At 36.7% G+C, this 19,511-nt stretch overlaps 1 protein-coding gene across 4 annotated transcripts in view; it reads right to left on the bottom strand.

Annotated features, from left to right (window-relative positions):
• Positions 1-19,511, bottom strand: part of LOC150097270 (kelch-like protein 24) — a 218,732-nt gene that overhangs the window by 194,721 nt on the left and 4,500 nt on the right. Inside the window, exon 2 of one of the 4 annotated variants that reach the window (XM_090407144.1) lies at positions 11,812-11,873. The exons of 2 other annotated variants lie outside the window; for them this stretch is intronic. The gene's annotated coding sequence lies outside the window, so the exon portion shown is untranslated. Of the gene's footprint in view, positions 1-6,322; positions 6,493-11,811; positions 11,874-19,511 lie in introns of all 4 variants that reach the window. One more of the 4 variants, XM_090407142.1, reaches the window with a different exon arrangement.

Genomic DNA, 19,511 nt, shown 5'->3' on the forward strand with positions numbered 1-19,511 from the left:
ACTTTTCTCATTCTCTTTTTAATAGTTTTGTTAGTTCTGCCTTTTTTATTTCATTTAAGTTTTTTTCAAGTTTCTTCTTTTTTTGATTAGGTTCATCCAAGTGAGCATCATCCAAGTAAGATGGCTTGTAACCTTAGTACGTTGTGTATGTCTGTGTTAGGCTATTTGTGCTTAAAATATTACTGTGCTTATGTGAATCCCCGTGGATTCTAAATGATGTGCATTTAGTGATGGACAATAGCCCAAAAGTTCCAAGAAGGTGATGACCGTGATGGATTCTAAACGAAGTGTATCTAATGATGGACAAAAGCCCCTAAAAGGGTCAAGAAAGTGATGATTGAATAAGAATGTGCAGATTATAGATAAGTGTCAAGAAAGGCTCACATATGCAGCCATAGGTCTCGTTTGTTATCAACTAAAATGCTGCATGATACATAAGGAAAAAAGAAACTATAATTAGAGAGGCAATGTAAACTCGTAGAATTCTTACTGCTAACTGTGGCTTATGTGGCTTATACATGATAAAGTGATGTTAAAAATGAAGAATGCTGGTCTTTGATCGTTTGGATCAAAAACCAGCAAAAGAAAAACTTGCCTATGTACATTGTGTGATTCCCCCATTCTTTACAACAGATTTAAGCAGTAAACTCCCTGCTGCATTATGGAAGCCATTTTCATTACCAGCAAAAGAAGATTCCAAAAATTCAACAGGCATTTTTCACTCCATAATGTAAAGATGAGTCTGCTTCACCTGATCATCAGGTTACTAAGGCATAACTTGCAAAACTCAAGAAGCTCATCAAGGAGAAGGGATATAAATCTGAACAGGTCAATGCTGAGACAGCATTATTCTGGACAAAGCTGCCTCAGCCCACCTATATAGCTGTGATGTGGACCATGGGTAATCAAGGTCTTAAAGGCCTTGATTACTCCTGGTCCATATCACAATGAAAACCAGGTGACCAAATCTTAGCACAGTACTCCAACTGTGGTCTGACCAATGCTTTATACAATGGCACAACCATCTCCTTTTCAGGACTCCTTCATTGAAAGTGAATTAGTCAGTTTCATATGGAGGTAGTGTGGTTTCTCTTCCCAGAAACTCGGGTTTTGAATCCCACATCAAACAGGCAAACTAGCCAGAAGAACACACACACATCCTGTAGCTGGAAATTAATCCATATCCAACATATTAAAAAAAAAAAAAAGGGGGGGGGGACAAATATGTACAATCAGCTTACTGTTGTTGCCTCTTTTCCTCTCCAAGATAACAGAGAAACACATCAACAGTCAATTTTAAATTATCTGGATTCCTTTCACGTAATCAGTAATTGTCAAGAGAACCACTTTGGCTATTCTGCAGAAAATCTTTTAATGTCACTTGTCATTGAACAAGCACCTAATATGTCATATCTGCTACAACAGTGAATGAAATGAACAAAGCAAATCTTCTGTACTAAGAAGATAATCCAAGAACAACATAAGTACAAGGTTCATGATCTTCAACAGTATAGCCTTGAGGAACACATCATCTCCTCCAAAGTCTCCCTAGGAAGAGAAGTATTGTTGAATCTTGTTGGTTTTTCAAATGAGAAATAATACTTCAGAATTCAAATAATTTTTCCTAGTTTGACTATCTCATTAAAGCATTATCATGGCATTGTTGAGTTGTTGTTTTTTTAAAGTGTATTTGTATGTTATTCTGTCCAGTTTTTTTTAGTGAAGATCCCTATGAAACGTGGCAAATAATCAAAGGCAATATAGTATTACTGCAGAAGCATAGTTCTGGGAGAGATGTTTTACATTATTGAGCAGTCTGTATTTTTTTACTAAATAATTTAAGGAAATTACAACGTAAACTATGATATACATTAAAATAAATTTTAATATACTTCAATATTTCATCAACATCACATTGCCATTTTCAAGGAACTTAAGAACAAGACACGTGCACGCAGGCACAACAAACAGTAAGCGAGGAAGAAGCAGGAAGCTATTATTTCTCCTAAAGTCCTGATAGTGCCCCTAGCGGGCAATGTTGGTATTCTTGGGCGAGTGGGCTGAAGGTCTTTTGATGTAGGTTTCCCAAATTTGAGGCAGTCTCATGCAGCCAAATTTGTTAAGGTTTGGATTGTTTCTTAGGGCCGAAGCTGATTCCATGAAAAGCCTTTCATATTTGTATTTACTATGGTGTATTATCGTGGCTTTCTTCCACCGTATTCTATGGCAGGTATCCAGGGCATGGTCAGAAAGACCAGAGTGGCTGTATTGGTGAAACCAGATGTAGTCCTTGTGTTCTGAAATTCTGATATTTGCTGTCCTGCCTGTTTGGCCAAAGTAGGACAGCTTACAGCAAGAGACCTGGTATACACCAAGTAGGTCTGGGGGGGGGGGAGTTTGGCTTTAGTAGAGCAGATAAGGAATGCCAATTTTTTATATGGTCTGTAACAAGAAGTTAAGTCATGTTTTTTTAGAATTTTTGTAATTTTTTCCGAGGTGCCTCGGATTTAGGGTATGGTGATGGATTTGGAGTAATCCTTGTTGTGTGTGTGTGTGGGGGGGGGGTTGTGGTTTACTAATTTCAATATTTTTTGGATTTTTTTTTTGGGGGGGGGGGGTAGCCATTCGCTGAGAAAGTGTTGAGAATGCGGTTTAGTTCTGTGGTTAGGATATTGTCATTTGAACAGATAAGTTTAGTCCTGTTGTGTAGTGTCTTAATGACTTCATATTGTTGCGAGGAGGAGTGGTGGGATTGTTGGTGAATGTATCTGCCTGTATGGGTGGGTTTTCTATAGACTGAGAAAACCAAGGTTCCATCAGGCTGGCAGGTGACTAGTGTGTTTAAGAAAGGAAGGCAGTTGTTTTTTTCCTCTTCCAGGGTGAATTTGATTCTGGGGTGTTGGTTGTTTAAGTGTGTTAGGAAGAAAATGAGTGCATCGGAGCCATGTTGCCAAATAGCGAACACATTATTCAACATAGCGAAGCCAAATGGTTGGTTTTTGTGGGGCAGAGTTTAAGGCTTTCTCTTCAAAAGTCTCCATATAAAAGTTGGCCAAGGGTGGTCAGAGTGGAGAACCCATGGCTGTCCCTTCTATTTGTTTGTAGAATTTTCCTTGCCAAACAAAACAGCCTGAGTTCATTGTGAACTGAAATAGGGCTGTGATATTGGGAAGAAATTTAGCTTGGATTAGCTCTAAGGATTCTTTGAGTGGGATATTTGTGAATAAGGAGGAGACATCAAAACTGACCATTATGTCAGTGTGTTTGAGTGTAAGGTTTTCTATGCTGGCTTTGAAGTGGGCTGAGTTTTTTTATGTGTGAAGGTGTGTTGCCAGTATAGTGTGAGAGAGCTTTGGCCAAATGTTTAGCTAGTTTGTATGTGGGGGAATCAATGCCATCCACTATGGGATGTAATGGCACATTTTCCTTATGTATTTTTGGGAGTCCATAAATACAGGGGGGGGGGGGGTATGGAGTTAAATGGTTTTAATTTGTTAGTGATTTTCACAGGTGGAGTTTTCTAATTTGTGAGTTGGTGGGATTGTACTCAATAAGGAGGTAAGTAGCCCGATCTAACAAATTTGTGAGTTGGCGGGATTGTACTCGATAAGGAGGTATGTAGCCCGATCTAACAATAGAACTTTCAGTTTACCTGTGTAATCCTTTTGGTTAAGCAATACTATGGCATTCCCTTTATCAGCTTTGGTGATTATTATTGTCTTGTTTTTCTTTAATTGTTGTAGAGATTTAATTTCCTTACTGGGCATGTTGGCTTTTGGTAGTTTAGCTTTGGTCAGATATCAGAATCACAGGCAGGACAGCAAATATCAGAATTTCAGAACAAAAGGACTACATCCGGTTTCACCAATACAGCCACTCTGGTCTTTCTGATCATGCGCTGGATACCTGCCATAGAATACGGTGGAAGAAAGCCACGATAATACACCGTAGTAAATACAAATATGAAAGGCTTTTCGTGGAATCAGCTTCAGCCCTAAGAAACAATTCAAACCTCAACAAATTTGGCTGCATGAGACTGCCTCAAATTTGGGAAACCTACATCAAAAGACCTTCAGCCCAATCACCCAAGAATACCAACACTGTCCGCTAGGGGCACCATCAGGACTTTAGGAGAAATAATAGCTTCCTGCTTCTTCCTCATTTACTGTTTGTTGTGCCTGCGTGCACGTGTCATGTTCTTAAGTTCCTTGAAAATGGCAACGTGACGTTTCCAAAATATTGAAGCATATTAAAATTTATTTTAATATATATCCTAGTTTACGTTGTAATTTCCTTAAATTATTTAGTAAAAAATGCATAACCAACGTCTAAGCCTTTCCATGAGAATTACGATAATCCACGGAGCAGTCTGAATATCTACAGAGTTGTATTTAAAGTAATGAAGAAGTTGGGTTAGAAGAAAATATAGGACTGGCTTGATGGACATAGGATCCTTTACAACTGTCAACATGGGTTGTGAAAGGTAGGTCTTGCTTTTAGCAATCTACTTGCATTTTATGATAAGGTGATGAAATGTAGTGGATAACGGATACTCATATGCAGTGATATTCTAGGACTTTGTAAAGGCATTTGAAAGATTGCCAGATGACAAGTTGGTGCAAAAGGACATGATGAGGAGCGATAATAGGTTGGTTAAATGTATTGAAGATTAGATCTGAATGATACTAGCAAGTGTTGTATGATGAGGCATTCTCAGAAAAGGAAGTAACTTGTGGTGTTTTGCAGGGCTCTGACTACGTATTTTTTTTTATAACTTATTTATTAATGATATTGCTTGTGGACTGACTGGGGATCTTCGATTGTTTACTGATGATGCAAAACTGGGGAGAGTTATAAGGAATAATGCTAATGTTAATTCTCTTTCGAGAAGATTTAAACAGGCATTTTAACTTGGACAAATGAGTGAGATTGCAGTGTTGCGTTCTGGAGTGCAGAGATATAAAGCTATATATTAAATTGGTGGAGCTGTGCTTCAAAGAAAACGAATGAGATTTGATCTGGGATGATGGTTGACAGTGGTAGGAAGTTTAAAGGAATGATGCAAGTGTTGCAAAGAATTACACTGGAACTATAATGAGAACATGCTAAACAAGTAGGGATAAGGAGGTGGTCGTCTTGCTGCATAAAAACATGGAATACTGTGGTTCATTATTTAGTCACCTAGTTTTCAACGTGATGTAGAATACTGGAGAGGATCCAGAGATGACTAAGGCAATATCAGGACTGGAATGTTTGGCTATTGGGAAAGGTTAAAAAAATATAAATTGCAGAATTTAATGGACAGGTGAAAAAAGGATTAAATGATCAAGACATTTTAGTTAGTGAGAAGATTTAAGAAAAAAGTAAAAGGTGACAGAGAGATGAAACAAGTTGCATAAGGGTATGGTATACAGGGGCATGAGTAATTTTTACGTGAAGCGGTGAGCGAGTCTAAAACATTGCCAGAATGCATTCTGAATGGTGGGAGTATGAATGAGTTTAAGGTTCAACAGAATATATATGCTGCATGTTGAGTGAGACTTCTTATGGTGAACTGATTCATGAGATTGTTGTTAATAATAATAATGATAATCTAAATATGCTACGTATATAAATTCTTAGGGTAAAAAAATGTCAAGAGAACAGACCATCTGTTAACAATACTACACTACTTTCAAAAAAAGTAAATTACTGTATGTGATTAGATAGTGTAGCTAGGGAGAAAAGACGTGCACAGGCAAATCATCACATAACATAAACATAGCAAGGTTTGGTAACATTAGTGATATGGGCCTTATCTGTGAAGGCCATGCATTTAGTTTATCTTGACATGGAGCTGCTACATCTGATGTTGACAAGTTCATGTACATGTGGATTACTATTTACCTGATTTAACAACAAACATTTGGAGGAAAATGATGCAGTTGGAAGAAATACCCCACCTAAAAGTCAGAGCCTTAAGAAAGGTACCATTCACATCAAGCAGCACATATTGCTTTAACTAATCAGTAAGTAATAACAGTGACTATGGAAGAATTCGACATGGCACAGAAACAATTCATTTCTACTAACCCATTCATCAAAAAAATAAAAAAATAAAAATGCATAATCATGATATTAACACCAAGTCATGCACTTCAATTAGCATGTAACAGGTGGAGGCAAGAGGAAGTCAAGTTTTAAATCAACAGTGGTGCCAAAGCTGAGTAGAAATTCTCTCTTGATTACCATACAATAATTTGTACAGATTTACTCAAATAATAAAAAGCATGTTTTTATTCACATTTACTATCTCTTGGATGTCATATAGTCACTCTCATACCTCAAATGTTTTGGGAGTGAAGTCACTACTAGAGAAAGAATTGGCAGCATCACATCTTCCTTTCCACACAGAATTAGTAAGATAATCACAAGCATCCATGACAATGGTTAGATTAAAACCCATAGCCTGTTGGTTGGAGAGTGGGCATGCTATCCCCTCAGCTAACCATGCTAGCAATAGAAAGTATGTAATTATAATATGGATTAGTATAACATAATCTCATTAAAATATCTCATATGTAAAAAAGTACTGAGTAAGCAAGAAGTTGGTTGAGATTTAAAAGGCTAATTTAATGACATTGTTATTAACAATTAGTATGGTTTGGCATTTGTTCTTGTTCTTATGACGCTGCTTATGAATTTCAGAGGATAATTCCCAATTTAGTTAACTATTAAAGATAATAATGTCAGCCAAGAAGCCACTTCAAAATTACAGAAATACCTTGTATAGCGCTGTTTTGAACAACGTGGGTTTTGGTCTAACGCGGTTTTTATTATTACACTTATCATTATTATACTAACATTGTCAACACTGACTAGCGACTCCTGGGCATGGCAAGTGACAGTCTAGAGCCACGTTTATGCAGTAGTTATTCGATTGGCTCTCACGTATACACGTTCTTTCCCCGTGGTATTTTATTATTCACATTAATATTAGTATTTAATATTTTTTTATTATTTAAGTATGAGTGAAAAGAGACAAAACAAAGAAGACACTGTTGGAGTAACAAAAAAAACGCAAGTGGTTGACAGAGAAGAAAATTGAAATTATAAAGTGTCACGAGAATGGCGCGTCGTTTGCTAAAATACCACGTGAGAATTCAAAAAGATTAAACAACATGGAATGAGCACCACTTCTTATATGTCAAAAGTGATCACGAGAAATCAATCTTCTACCATGGAAAATATGGAATGCCTTCTAATGATCTGGATTGAAGATTGTAATCAGAAAAAGATTCCTTAGAGTCAAATGATAATCCAGGCAAAAGCAACAAGTCTATGACAAAATAAAAGAAAATGAAAGCGAAAATGAAGGAGGTACAACCAGTGAAACTTTTATAGCAAGTCATGGGTGGTTCTACAATTTCAAAAAGCGTATGGGACTCCATAACGTAAGAATCCAAGGTGAAAGCACAAGTGCTGACACTAAAACTGCAGAATTATTTTCCAATGAATTGAAGGAGCTTATTGAGAAGGAAAGCTACACAGGTGATCAAATTTTTAACGCTGACGAGACTGGCTTGTTCTGGAAAAGAATGCCATTGTGCACATTTCTAGCAGAGAAGGAAAAAACACAAGCTGGGTATAAAGTGTCAAAAGACCAATTGACACTTTTACTAGGGGGTAATGCATCAGGTGATTTAAAATTGATGCCACTGTTAGTGTACAGAGCGGAAAACCCAAGCACTCTTAAGGGCTTTACAAAGAACAATTTACCTGTTCATTGGCGTTTGAATAAAAAAGCGTGGGTGACTCGTTCCATTTTTGAAGACTGGTTTAAAACTTGTTTTTGCCCTGAAGTTAAAAGCTATTGTAAAAAGAATGATATTCCTTTCAAAATTTTGCTTTTATTAGACAATGTGCTAGGCAATCCAACTCTATTAACTGACTTAGATGAAAATGTCAAGATTCATTTTTTCCCTCCAAACATAACATCAATTCTGCAGCTGATGGATCAAGGCATTATCTCCACTTTCAAGGCTTACTATTTAAGACGAACTTTTGCTCAAGCTATTAAAGCTGCAGCAGAAGATTTTTGGACTTTGAGTGAATTTTGGAAGAAATTTAACATAAAAGATGCCATTCAAAATATTTATGAATCTTGGCAAGAGGTGACTCAAAGCAACATGAGAGCCATATGGCATAATATCTTGCTGCATTGTTCAAAGGACTTTGTTGCCTTTGCAACACAGAAAGAGGAAATCTCAACAGAAATTGTGCAGATGGGCAAAGATCTTGGTTTTACAAGTTTAGATTGTAACAATGTGAACGAATGTATTGATTCTCATTCAAATGATCTGGATGATGACACCCTTTTGGAGTTGAAACAACAACGAGCCTATGAAGCAGAAGAAGATGAAGATGACCCCACTGATGTCATGGTTGAAGTATTTTCCTTTGCTGATCTTTCAACTTTTGTGAGAAAAATTGACAAAGCTTCCGACTTTCTCATAAATTCCAACCCGAATTTGGAAAGAAGCAGCATCAAAGTGAGACAAAGTCTCAATAATGCCATCAAATGCTACAGAGATCTAGTACTTGAAGAGACAAAGAAGACAAGGATGGTTCAATGAACACTAAAAGACTGCTTTAGTAAAAAGTAAATTACTGTATGCTAAAATTGAAGCAATATTTGTTTTGTTTTCTACAACTTTTATATCAGTTTAAAAGGATTTTATTTGTTATTTAGTTAATAAAAATAACAATTTTTTTTCATTTTTAAACACTTTTATTATCCTAAATTTTTGTAATAAACAAATTAAATTGAAAACCTTTATAAATAGACCTCGAACAATGCAGTTTTCCATAGCACGGACGCTTCTTGGAACCAACTGACCGCGCTATACAAGGTATTCCTGTACTATTACTTTGTAACATCAGCTGCAACCCTTCTCAACATTTCATGTTTACCTCAAAAATCCCATATGCAATCTCTGTAGGAACTTTAAAAAAAAAAGCTACCTGACACGTAGTCAACCTCCTGCTTCTTCAGTAACTGGTCACTTTTTTTTTTTTTTTTGTTACATATGAGAAAAACCAACCAGCCTGCCTGGTTGGCGGAGTGTTTAGCGTATCAGCTCTCCAGTCAAAAGACTGTGGGTTCGAATCCCACCGTGGGCATTTGTTTGAGATTGTCTGTGAAAATACTAGTGGTGGTGGTGGTGGTGGGCAGTAGATGACGGTGTAGATGAGGTTCACTGTAGTGGGTGGATTGAGTCGTGGAGACAGAGAGTTGTACAGTAGGTGCCCTCCCTCGATGAGTCTTTGGATTCCTTGGAGGTGTCATGTAATAATAATAATAAAGCTAAAATAATGTCAACATTTATTGAACAATATGACCTTTTGCTGTGACTGCATTTTACTTTTTTCTCCTTCCATTATAATCCTTGTCTCCATTTCGATTCAATTTGTTCAAAAACGGCCAGGAGATTTTAACAATATAAGAAATGCATACACTCCAAATATGGTTGGAAGCAGCTAAATGATGCATTCTGTGGATGTGCCTGCAGAGAAAGAGAATTCACAATGAACATTCCCCTGTTCCCTTCTTTTCAGTGATTAGGCTGATTTTTCAGGAGACATAACTACAGGATTTATTATAATTTTTATTTATATGGATATTCCATGGAGTCAAGAAGCTTATCACAGGAGATCCACACTATCCGTTAACAATTATCTATTAAACATCTATTATACACACTATTAACACAATAACTATTATACATCTCATTAAACCTATTCACTGTTAGGATGATCATAACCACCTCTAGCAATCAATTCTATTCATTCACCACTTTCCAAACAAAACCTAGTCCACACACCCTTACTAACCACACTCTTAGTCAACTTTCAAGCATAGCCACTTGTTTTCCTCCCCCTACTGCCTATGTCTCCTGTAATCAAGTACCATCAATTATAATACAAAATATTATTATTATTGCATATTCATTCAACTGACAACATATTTATCATACCAAATCTTAAAATCCTTAACACTCCTCACATTAACAACACATTCTGGTAATGTGTTCCATTCACTGACAATTCTCAATGTAAAAAATTTACTCCTCACACTCCTCTTCACCACACTCTTACATAACTTCCAGGGATGACCTCTGGTTTTCCATCCATCACCGTCTACTCTTTTTATAATCCCATCTGGATAAATCTGATAAAATCCTCTCACTGACTTATATGTTTCTATCATATCACCTATTTTCCTCCTATCCACCACTCACCTCGCCTCTGGACCCTCTCCAATGAATTCACATCACACCGAAAACCAGGTGACCAGATTTGAGCATAAAAGTCTAATTATAGTCTGACCATAATCTCTACATGTTAGAGTTCTTACCACAGAAGAACTACAATGTGCAGCCTTCGCAACACTAGCAATATGCCCTCTACACTTCAGTCACAACCATCACTCCCAAATTTCCAAACTCACCAACTTCCTGCAGTATGACACCATCGATATACAGTACACAGTCTTATATTTCTGCACTCCAAAATGCAACACCTTGCACTTATTGATATTAAAACTACAACTCTCCTCCTTTGTCTAAGTCAAAAGTCTATTCAAATCTTCTTAAAGGGAATTAACATCAGCAGTACTACTTATAATTCTTCCCAACTTTGCATCATCAGCAAATAACTGAAGATCCCCAGTCAGTCCACATGATATATCGTTTACAAACAACTTAAACAGCAGGGACCCAAGAACAGAACCCTGGGGCACCACTGGTTACCTTCCTTTTTTGAGACACTGCTCCAACATACACAACCTGCTGGTGTAGTTCAGAGAGCCAATCTCCAATCATTCTAACCAATATACATCTATTCCCATCCTCTGCAGCTTGTACACCAACTTATCATTTGGTAATCTATCAAATTTACTAAAATAAGGATCCAAAAAGGCTTCACTTCAGTGATGCAAAATTATATAAATTAAGTGGATATTAAATCCAACATTATTTCAAAGACAAAAACTATAAAAGTTTGTGCAAAATTTGACCAGAGAGCTAACGGGAATACACTCACCGCCATACTATGAGTTGTTCTAGCCAAACCTAATAAGAAACATGAACACCATGAGCATCCATATATTCGCCTCCTATTGGTCCATTTTGATAAGGTTTCGCCGGCCTGACAGCTGTTTCAAACTCATTGGTTTTCGTCAGTAACCTAAAGACCAGGGAGAAAACTAAGAGAATAAAAATCTCTCAGTACTAAGGAACTCAAAGTGTCGGAGAGGTGTATTTTCCGTAAGCGAACTCTCAGTCAGTGAGTAAAGTATTTACTAAAATAAAGTGCCAAAAAGACTTCACTTTGACAATGCAAAATTATATAAATTAAGTGGATATTATATAAATTAAGTGGATTTAATATCCACTTAATTTATATAATCTATCAAATGCTTTAGAAAAGTCCAAGAATATCACTGTATATGATTCACCCTTATATAACACATCGATTACCTTGTCATAAAATGCAAGTAAACTGCTAAAACAGGAACTATCCTTTACAAAGCCAAGCTGATCATCATAAAGAATGCAATATGCATCAACCCAATCCTGTATTCTATTCCTAACCAATATCTCCAACACCTTCACTATAACCAGGAAGTCATCCATAGAAACTGAGCAAGAGTGTAGTTAGCAGGGGTGTTAGAACTAGCTTTTTTATTTGGAGAGAGAGAGGTGAATGAGCTGAATAAGCTGCCAGAGTCTGTGGGTGCCATGATATACTTAATATACTTAATATACTTACATCTACGATTGTTTCCTCTTCGGATACTGGCAACTTTATAGTATGCTGCGCCAGCCAGTATCCTATAGCAAAAAAGATCCTTACTCAGAGAGACAATACCAGATTCTGAGGCGTTCTTACACAGTAATTTACTTTAACACGGCCTTATAGATTCAGACTGCAGTCGTGACCTAAATCTATAATTATATACACTTCCCACCAAAAGAGGTTCTATTTTTATAACTGGTAATTCGGAATCAGGCATGACTCAGGTTTAGGTAAATATGACATGTTTATTGGAATATCAAAACAAAATACACTAAAAAAATTCATACATTCAATTTGACTCAATACTAAATAAGGAAACTCAAGTTAAGAGATTAACATACTCTAAATTAAATCAAAGGTTATAAAGCATCGTAAAACAAAGTAATTGAAAATTGGCATAGATTGCAAATGATATGATGTTAAGCTAAAATTCCCTTCTGCAAGCTATTCATAAGATAATATAAACAAATTCTAATGTTACTCAGTTACTAAAATCCAAATCCTAATCTTGTTAAGTTAACTCAATCGCATACAACACAAAAGACTTCTCCCAAACAATTCTTCTTATTCTCAGAAGGAGGTTAACTATCTAATTAGTGTCTGTCCACAAAGTTCTTTAGAATAATGTTCATAATTTGCATTCACAAATAATTTTCTCTCTTCTAAGGAATTCTAAACACATAATAGAATAATTCTACTTTACCAAATTTTTTCCCGACGTCTTTCAACGCCACGTCTAAGTCAGGTTACCTCTTGTTTATTGGCTGTCCTTACGCCAGCTTAGGGGCTATGCTATCTTCATAATTACTGCCGATCATGGACTGATTTTTGCGTCTCAGAAAACATCTCTATTCCTCTCGATGGGATTTCTCTGCAAGGGCTCAATTCTGCTAGGGCTGGAAATCTCATCTTCAGCTGTGTAGAATCCCACAGCATTCTCAGGAAAACTCGCCGTCCGACATCATAGCACTGATGCTTCATCCCCTCACTTGAACCACCAGCTAACTTCCGAACCAGGAAAAACGATAAGACAAGAAGGGCCGATACCGCGCTCGTTCCCCTATATTCTTCGTTCGAGCGCCCCCCCCTTTGCACACGACCTACATCTTTTCTCCCCTTGGGTTCATCCCTTGCTCTCCCCTTTGCTGTTATGCTCTTGTATTCACGGAATTCGCATCAACGTACCTTCCACGTAAGCTACTGCTGCCTGCGTTAAGCTGGACACGTGTAGTAGTCTATCTTCTATGAATTGTTACTTAATATCTATCTGGTGACTCACAGTCATTCTATACAGCTTAAGTGGGGCTTAAATAATATTAACAAATTCCTCTTTTAAGACACTCTCTAATTCGATCTTGGTATGATCACAACAGATTAAAATACATGGTACATAAAATAAGTGCCATTTTATACATATGTGAAGAAGTTTCACTTTAATTTCAGCTGATGTACAGGTATATCTTTTTGTCTGTGTAGTTTAATACGTTAGACCCTGAATGAATGATTCCTTCATTCAGGATCTAATAAGTATGATAGATACTGTGCAAATGCTGAATAGTTCTTGACATAATGTTTAGGGCCTCCCTCGATGAGTCTAAGGACTCCTTGGAGTTACCTGTAATAATAATAATAATAATAGTCTCAGACTTCTGTCCTAGAACCATGCTTCTGGAATGGTAATATTTTGCCTTTTTTCCACTCTCTGGTCCTGCAGTGGCTAGGAACCCTAGCCACTGCAGGACTTCCATTAATAACCAGGTCAAAGACATAGCCAACTGTGGTGCACATTCCTTAAGTGGTGGTCATCCATTCCCATTGCCTTATTAACATCTAACTCAACCAACACCTGATATACCTAGGTTTCTTTCACTTGCAATTCTCCTAATACTTGCCTCTCTTCTATATATTCCACCGTATCATTTACACCAGCATGATATACGCTGATAAAGTGCTAGTTCAATAATTCCACTATATCCTATGCCGCTGTTATTCTTCTGCCATGAGTATCCACCAGTCTCAAGCTGCCATAATTATTCTTTCTCTTGCTTGCTTGCCATAGAGCTAAAAAATTCACTTGAGTTAACCTTGTCCTGACTAGCCAATCTTCTCTCATACTGTACCTTTTGTTTCTTTACCATGCTTGTCACCTTTCTAGCCTACACTTTTTACTCTTCGTGAATCTGATCACCACCAACTGTCTTGTACCTCACCTATATCATTTTCTTTTTTAGCACAGCTTGCTTGATTTCACTGTTCATCCATTTCACTCTTACTCTATTTACTCGCTTAACCCAAGGAATGCAGTTATATATATTGTGAGATACTACCTTGTGAGTTTCCATGCACTGTCAACATCTTTTCTGCTTAGTTCATCTATGTAGCATACTGATGGCTAATTTACTACAGAGCCTGCTATAATCACCCACTTCATACTTCCAGATATATCCATCTTCGGCAGTGGTACTGTCAACACTTCATTAACAACTACAACTCATAAAGTTATAACCAAACCCACAAAATTAAAGCCTCTGGTTGCTTCAATGACATGCTGCTTAAGATATTTATCTTAAGCAGCCTTTATCAAGGAGAGTAAGTTTGTATTCCACAAACTTACTCTCCTTGTTCCCATACACTATTTACTCCTTTCCTGTAATTAAAGTCTCCCATCAGGATCACCTTCTTTTTACATGACCAAGTGATTTGCCTAAACATTTCACAATTGGTATTCTCTGCATTCTGTTGCCTATAACAGCATTCCATGAGATATACTGTTTATTTCAACTTCACAGCACACAAATTCAAAATCTGTGCCTGTGCTATCAACTTCCACACTTTGTGGACACAATTCCACTTTTTCCAACAGCGATTTATGGATGTGAGACTAGGAACCTAAAGAAGTCAGATAAGAAATGGATATCTGCTTTTGAGATATGGTGTTACAGAAGGATGTTGAGGATATTATACACTGAAAGGAGTACAAATGAATGGGTGTTAGAAAAGATCAGTAGAACTTTAAGGCACCTTAAGGATATGGACAGAAGAAAGTTAAAATATTCTCGACACATTGAAAGGATAGAAGAGGAACTTCTCAGAACAGTAATAGAAGGTAAAGTTCCTGGAAATAGAGGAAGGGGTAGACCATCAAAGAGATGGATGGATGGATAATGTGTGTGGAGTGACTGATCTTCAGAGAGTTAAGGCCTCCAGAAAAGCAAACAATAGAACTTCATGGCGAGTCCTGGTGTGGCACATCACCGAGCATCCGAGTGACCATACGACATCTGTGGATGCCCAGTGAACATATAGACAGATTTCTATTCCCGACATCACATCCTCCTCGGACAACCAGGTTTCACTTATTCCAATTATCTTTAGACATACTGACTCAATCAATGCAACAAACTCAGCTCTCTTGTTTCAAATGCTCCTTACATCAATGTACAAACATAACAATCCCTGTGGCCTTGAGTCCATTCTACCAGCCTAGCTGCTATACCATACCTCTCTTTGATATGACCACTCCCATTTCCCTGACTCTGATTTCCATTCCTACCTGTCTCATCCTTGCCTTTATGCATTCCATCACCTTGTACTGCTGAAACTACATCTTCAACCTCATATCCATCTTCCTCCTGTTACAACCCATTTAATTGTGCTATCCTGCTTCACAAGTGGATTCTGATCATTTGCTACATTAACTTCTTGACTCTGTTCCATCTCAGAAAACAACAGCCTTTCTAAATGCCCAATACCAAACTCATTCAAATGCAATCCATCAACTTTAAACCATTACAACTTTCCTTCAAATTCGCTTCACAGATTTACAAATTAAATCCCTTTTGCCTCACATAACTCATCTTACTTTACATTATCTCTGCTCTCCTTCTCAATTCACTGTTGTCATATTTGGCCAAAATGCCTACAACTTTTCCAACAACAGTATTGTTCTTTACCTGCTGCAACAACTTCCTCAAGTCTCTATCAACATTCTTTCCCCCCCCCCCAACTAAGTAATTTGTGCCCACGACTACCACTAATTTTGACGGCATTTTTTTTCTGCAACACATCAGTAATTTGTTTCATTGTTCCACCAGGAAAGCATGTTTTGTGCACTTTATTGGTCATTACACCTCTAATGATCGAGTACAATACAATGATATATGACTATCCTTTGACTCTTACTTCATAATATTAACTTTCTCCTTCTCATTCTCATCAGCTAATCTCTTCTTTAGATGTTTAATATCTCATTCCAGATGTTTCATTTCACTTTTGATTTTCACTAACTCTTGTCTAGCCTAAGTTCTTCTATTACATTCCTGACTCTTGCTCCCATTTCTAATTGCTCTAATCTATCAAGATACTTTTCACATACATTAATGCTTTCTTTCTTTTTGTTTACCCAAACAGTCCACAAATCTCTCACAATTTCTGGTGCATACATAAAGCAGTTTTGCAAAAATCCACTGCAAAAAATTTAATGCAGAAGTATATCTCTATACTGAAGCCTTAAGTGCCATTGACGTGTTTCTTTATTGACCCCTTTTCTGAAGCAGAAGAATTACAAACAAGTAGTAAAATACAATATAATCAACAAAAAATTCCAACAACACTACTGAAGTTAACTTGTATCCAAACTAAAAAAAAAAGCAGCACAATTTGCAATAAAAAGCCACACTATACACTAATTAAAAACACTTTTTTAAGCACAGCTCAAATCTATCGCTATGTTCACTCGTGATTCTTTCATCCTAAAAGTGCATTACCTTACATTTTACAACATTAAATTGACAACTACTGTCCTTTGCCAACACTCCCAATTTGCTTAAGTCAACCTGCAAGATATCTATCCATTGCATCATATATATCCATTACAGTGATGGAGTTAGTCTCCCAAATTTTGGAGGAAATTAATGCAGCTCTATGTTAAAATTATGGAAGTGCTTTATTATCACTACTAATACAATTAGCCTTTCATATTTAAAATAGCACTTTATGAGAACTGTTTTTTTTTTTAAATCTGATCTCATGATCCCATTAAAAAAAAGTGTCCCAAGTCTGGTTTATCAGACCTGCCATAACAACCATAATGTATGTATTTCTGCCTTAAAGGGCATACGTTTTAGTATAAGCTATACAAAGTTCACATAAAGTTACAAAAATAAAGTTACAATTAGATAATAAATTAACAGATGACATTGAAATTAATCAAGGTGTAAGACAGGGATGTGGCTTGTCTCCAACTGTAATCAATATATATATATAAGGGTGGTTCAAAATTCCACGTACAAACTTTGAGGGAAGGTAGAGAACATCAAAATCAACCATATTCACATAGGAAAGCATGACCAGAAATGCCACCGGAAGGTACTAACAGGGACACAAAGATACAGAAATAACACACAAGGCAGTAAGTAGTGTAAAAAACTTTATTAGGCGTAACTGAACAGTTCAATAGCAGTTAGATACATAACATGGTAAACGAGGTGCATGTCTGCCATCTCAGCGTTCGTAAAACAACGCACGTAAAACAACATCGAAAGCTTGAATGAGGAAGCCCCAACTGCTCACCTGGAGCGATGGCAAACAGTGCCACCTATCACTTTCGGGTGGCATTTTCCATCATGCTATCCTATATGAATATGGTTGAATTTGATGTTCCCTACCTCCCCTCAAAGTTTGTACATGGAATTTTGAACCACCATGTATATATATAGATCAAATTATAAAAAAGATGGAAAACAACAATAAAACAAGGTATGCAGTTAACCAGAATGAACTGTTATCAATAACAATGCTATATTGAGATGATCAGATATTACAGATAATGAAGGTGACCTTCAAAAATTAGTTTATCAATTAAACAAAATAAGCCAACAATACCATTTAAATATTTTGTAAAACAAAAATCAAGGCATTTAAAGGGCATATTAGATCAAAAATAATCATAAAACAGGTTAAGAATAAGTAGCACAGTTTAATTATTTAGGTTGCATAATAACAACATATCGAAAATACAAAGCTATACATGAAAAAATAAATAAATTTGAGGAAATCTGTGGAATAATTAAGTGCTGAATAAAAAAATAAATAATAAAAAAGATGACAAAACTGATTTAAATTTTATAAAGTAATGGCCACTCCCACTCTATTATATCGCTAAGAAACATGGACTATTAAAAGAAAAGATCAAAGTAAAACACGAGCAGCAGAAATGAAATATTTAAGAATAAAAGACATCAGACTAGAGCTAGTTACTTGCAACTTTAATGAAGAAATCATGAAATATAATAAGAAATGGAAAGAGCATTTATATAGGATGGAAAAATATTGGTTCCCAAAAGAAGTGGATAAATATAGACCAAACGGATAGAGAGAGGAAGAAAATGGAAAGACCAGTCGATCTTGAACAGGAAAAATAATCCTTAATGAAAAGAACAACATACATATGCTACTAATGTTATGGCAATTCTGATCTAGCAGACCATACTTTTGGATACCCCTTAATATAATCAGATGGAATAAAAATAAATTTAGTTTAGTGGAAACTAATGAAAGTGTGCAAAAGAATAGAATGAAAGAAAAAAGGGTAAAAGAAGTGGCAAGTGATTTCAGCATAGCAGTATGGATATTCTATGGTTAGAGGATTAGTTAATGAGAGAGTCCTTAAGGTCTGCAATCCAGAAGAGAGAATGAGCAATGTAATTCAAGTGTTGGATGACATAAGAAGGAAACGAAGAAGAGAATTAGTGGTGATCATGGGGACAAATGATTTAAAAGAGAATAGTGGGAATGTTTGTCAGTGTGTTGCTGAGGTAAGACAATAATGAGTTGAGATAGAGAGCCAGAATCATGAACAGTATGCTAGCGGAGCTGTGTGAGGAGAAGGGAGTACAGTTTGTGGATGTATGGCATGTGTTTGAGGGAAGAATGGATTATATGAGTATGATGGAGTGAGTGCACTGGAGAAAGTGTACTAGATGGAAATACACTGTGTAATGGAAGTAAGAGATGAAGTGAGAGATCAGAAGAGTGGCACTGAAGAGACAGAAGTGCTTGGGCAGTGGAAAGAGTAGTAGTAGTTTGAGAGATGAAGAGAGAACAGGAATGCAAGAGCAACAGGGAAATGAGAGGTAGCCAGGGTGGACAGGAAGATATGGCTAGCAAGAGTGGATGTTGAAATTAGCTGTGAATGTGTGTATGGAAATGATGAGCATGGAGATGGACTATGCTGCAATGTGAGTGGAGAAGTTGAGATTGAGCAGATATATGTGGCAAGTGGTGATAAAGGTGATTGGGAAAGTTCAGGTGTGGTGGGGAAATCACAACCAACAAGTGTCTTGGATAGGAGAACTGGTTATAGACCTAAAAATGAACTGCTGTGCTTGTTTACAAATGCCAGAAGCATCAGAAATAAGGGAGATGAAATGGTTTCAGGGGTTGAGTTTATTCCCCCCAAAATCATAATAAGTGAAATATGTTGAAGGAAGATGATATCATAATGTGAACAGAAATGGAAAGATACAGCATTTTTTGCAAGAAGAAAAAGGACGAGAAGGGATAGAGAGGAAGGGACATGATTCCCATGCTGGCATCAGCAGCAGGGGAATCATGACAACATAAGGTAGACATGAAAGAGGAAAATAGTGGCAATGGTTATGAGGCAGTATTGT

The sequence above is a fragment of the Typopeltis vanoorti genome, chromosome 17 (assembly GCF_054136105.1).
Source record: "Typopeltis vanoorti isolate ZY-2024b chromosome 17, IOZ_Tvanoo_1.0, whole genome shotgun sequence".
In the NCBI taxonomy this organism is placed as follows: domain Eukaryota; kingdom Metazoa; phylum Arthropoda; class Arachnida; order Uropygi; family Thelyphonidae; genus Typopeltis; species Typopeltis vanoorti.